Source organism: Tursiops truncatus, chromosome 13, assembly GCF_011762595.2.
Source record: "Tursiops truncatus isolate mTurTru1 chromosome 13, mTurTru1.mat.Y, whole genome shotgun sequence".
NCBI classification, from domain to species: Eukaryota; Metazoa; Chordata; class Mammalia; order Artiodactyla; family Delphinidae; genus Tursiops; species Tursiops truncatus.
In genome coordinates, this window is record NC_047046.1 from 48,251,323 (window position 1) to 48,255,527 (window position 4,205).

Consider the following 4,205-nt stretch of genomic DNA (forward strand, 5'->3'; position numbering starts at 1 on the left):
GAGAGGGGTGTATTTGGGAAGCAAAGGCATTTCTGGTTTGCATGCACATGCTTCATGACTGGCTCTTTCATGTCAATCCTTAATGAAGCTCACATGTGTTTCCTTAAGAGAGGCAGAAGGTTGGCTGGAGCAGTGATTTGAATCCCAGTTTGGCCATCTGCCAACTAGGTCTAGCATTTTAAGCTCTGTTCCTTCATCTGTGAAAATGGAGAGAATATCAACACCTTCAGCTAAAAACTATTGAGGGAATTTCAATTAAATGGCAATATATAAAAGTACCTAGGATAATACTAGATGCAAGTGAAGCACTGGAGAAATTGTGATTTTTCTTTAATTCAAATCTGTTTAAATTTCTTCAGGAGGTAAAGTTCATTCTAAGAGCACCCTTGCTGGTTCATATTTGGCGAGGTGGAAACTGACCACATCTTGGCATTTATCATTGTAGAGAACCACTCAGTAATGATTTATTACTTTTCTGTGAGAAAGGCTTTTGGATGAAATGTGAATCTTTGATACTCTCCTCCCCATCTTTCAAGGAAATATTTCATAACCATCTGATTTAATTGTGAAATGCAAAGTTAGTTTTATTAAATATATTGAGTTTCATATGTCCTTCAACTTCCCATTTCTTCTGACATGAACCTTCATTAATGTTCACCACTGTGATTAAGGTAACATTTTAAAACTGTCACAGAATAATCGAGAGGTTATTATACCTGAGAAAAAATATGCCTCCATTTCCGAGTTTCTGCTAAGAATCTATGTTGCCCCCATTACAAATTCTTTTAAACCATGTGGAGAAACTAATTTTTTAAATCAGGAAAAGCACCAGGTGGCAAATATACATTTTCTATAATATAGATGTGACATTTTGCCATTGTGAAACATAGGAAGAGAAGACTAAAAAGATGTGAAGGAGAAGCAGATAGAATTCACCTACTGGAAAGAAAATTGTCTCTTGCATCAATCCAAAGATATGCCCTATCATGGATACTATAAGAAGTTAACTTTATCAAATAGAGATATGGGGCAGTGGGTCTTATGGGAAAGCAGGACCATGTTTTTATAGGAAACAATGTAAAAGAGTAAAAGTCATTTTCTTGGTAGGGAGACAGGAAGAACAATAGTAATGAACGATGTGGGGAACAAAAAGATTGTAAAGAAAATATAGAATATATATGTCAAAAAATATATAAAAATATATTTATAAAATGCCTTAAGGTTATATTTACACATACTAGAAATAAAGGGGAAATGGTTCTTTGTTCACTTTAGGCTTTAGAAAAGACTCAGTACTGTAGGTTTGACATGCGTTTTTTTGTTTTGTTTCGTTGTGTTTTTGTTTTTGTTTTTTTAAATTTTTTGGCCATGCCACACAGCATGTGGGATCCTAGTTCCCCGATCAGGGATGGAACCTGTGCCCCCTGCAATAGAAGTGCAGAGTCCTAACCACTGGACCACCAGGGAAGTCCCTGCATGTGTTTGTCTTTGATGTACATATTTACAATTTTAGTTTGTTTCATTGTTGTTTTACTGGCCGCAACTACAGATAAATAAGGATACTGGGTGTGGACTGGATACTATACTACAGCACGCTTGATGTGAGTAGGATGTTGGAAGCAATGATGATAAGATTGCAAGGTCAACCTTGAGCCAAACTGACTGGCTCTGATTTCTTGCAATTCCAGCTGTGTGTTTTGGGCGAGTTGGGTCCCCTGTTGATCAGTTTCATCTTTAGTAAAACGAAATGAAATTTTATATCTCATAAGGTTACTGAAAGGATTCAATAGACAATGCAAATGTTTAAAATAGAGCCTGGTTCTCAGTAAATAATTGCTAACTCTTGTTATTAACTATTAAAATTAGATTTTAACTCATTTTCTTTTCATAGGTAATTTTTTTTGAAGAAATGATTTCTACAAAACCAACAACACATAGTCCTTTTCTTTCTTGTTTAACTTCTGACCTCCAGAAAGTAAATTTTATCTCCTTCCTAGGTAAAAAAGTGAAAACTTCATATTGCAAATATAAAATCTCATAATCGGGTTTTCCTAATGTAATAATCAATGAAGATGAAATCTGAATATATATTAGGATGTTAATGTCTTAATATTTATGGACTTTCCATGCCAGATAGTCAATAAAAAAAGGAAACGGATGCTAAGAAAAGTGATTATTATAGTTAAAAGAATGATATTAATGATTAAGGACCTGTGGCATGGTAGAAAAGAATAGCCAATTAGAATAAACATTTCCTCATCATAAAGAAATTACCACCCAGGTTAGTTTAAATAGTTTCGATTTACAGAAGAAAGAAATAATTAAAATTATGCCAATACACGCAGAGGGTGATTTTGTGTATGACGATCAGAGAAGTTTTCACTGAAATATAATTGTGATATGCTAGGGGCACTCTTGTATTTTATTTGTAATCTATAGGAGAAAACTATAGACCCAGAGATCTTAGTGTTTTTCTAACAAAGTATCCCATATAATTTATTTCTTGATATACAAGGCTGGTCAGTTCATTTTCAATTTTGATGAAAATACTCCACTTTCTGTAACAAATGTATTCTGTAGACTAAATTAAAAACACAGTGTTTCGCATGCCTCATGAATGTTGAATGTTCTGTTTTAGGGAGGTGAAACAAGAACTATTTAGTGACCCAGCAGAACAAACACCAAACTAACTTGCAATTCCCACTGAGTACCTCCTGAAGATATTGCTGCTTTTGTAGTATTATAACTAAGACTTAGCAAGAGACAGAACCTTCACAAATGTAAATAGAACCTTTTCCCCCTTCTGACATGTCTCTTGCCCTGCACTTAGTTTGCTTTGAGTCTATGATCACCGAATATAAATATTCCAACCTTATCATTATAACTTTGAAATGTTATTGACCAATAATATTCTTCCACAGTTTATAAAATATTTTTGTGACCTATAGTTTATTTCAATTTTAACAACACTGGATCAAAATTTTACAGCTATGTTGTCTATCTCCAAAATGTGAATGTTAAACTGTTGTAAAAGTTTAAATGTTAAGCAACCATTCAAGAACATAACCAGCTATCCTAGACAATCTCTGCCCTTTACCTAGACAAATCTAAAATATGGAGTAAATGCCTCTTTGAGATTTATTATCCAACTACAAAGGAAGCAAACATTTTTCAGATGGCAGATCTCCTCCTTTGGGAGTCTCCTTGAATGAGTTGTTCATTGGGTCATATTCATGACTATACCCTATGAACAAACAGAAAACAAAATCACTAGGCTTTTCATAAAGGTGTTATAATGCTATTCTAGGAATTTCTTTTCCAAGGAATTCAGGTCCCTGGGTTGCTGAACCATCATTTCATCCATTACTCTATTTACTGCCCACAGATTCTTGAGTCCTCTCTACCTTGACAATTCATTACCTCTCTACTGTAATGAATTTGAAAGGAGAGGGGATTCTTCATTTCAAAACCTCAGTGTTTCAGTTTGGAACTTAAAGTCTTTTTGTTACCCTGTTTACTCTCACATTCTCTTCTTATCATTCCTCCTCATTTGTTTCTTCCTCTTGCTTATATTATTAACATATACAGAGTTTAAACATTTTAGGAGAGAGAAAGAATACCATTTTGTTCTATTATGTACATAGTATATACATTTTATGGTAAAGTACTCAAACAATATACAAATAGGCAAAGTCTAACATGAATTTTTTTCTTTGTTTCTTTTCCTCCAAATTGAAGTTGTCCCCTCTGAGGTAACCATCACTAAAAGTTTGATATGTAAACTTTCATGTGTGTTGTATCCACATATACTCACATTCAAACATGCTCATTTCATTCATATGGTTGTATGATTTGCTTTCTTAAAAAGATGTTTTGGGGATCTCTCCAATTCTGTATACATAATTCTACTTCATTCATTTTAATAGCTATATAGTATTACAAAGTATGGATGTTCACTTATTTTGTAATATCTAAGATAAAAGGTATAAGGATTACTTCTGATAAAATCCTTGTCCAGTTTAAGAAATGACATGTTACCAATATCACGGAAGCTCTCTATGTAACCCTCCGTGACCCTATCCCAATCCCTCCCTGTCCCTCCCCTCCTCCAGTAACTCCAAACTTGAATTTGGAATTTACTATTCCTTCACATTTCTTTGTACTCGCTACTTTTTATTACATTATTTATATATGCTTAAACACTA

General features: G+C 33.8%; 1 non-coding gene across 1 annotated transcript; it reads right to left on the minus strand.

Moving 5' to 3' along the window:
* Positions 1-1,394: 1,394 nt before the first annotated feature.
* On the minus strand, positions 1,395-1,467 carry TRNAR-UCU (transfer RNA arginine (anticodon UCU)). The gene has a single exon. It is a non-coding gene; the product is annotated as a tRNA-Arg (tRNA).
* Positions 1,468-4,205: the final 2,738 nt, after the last annotated feature.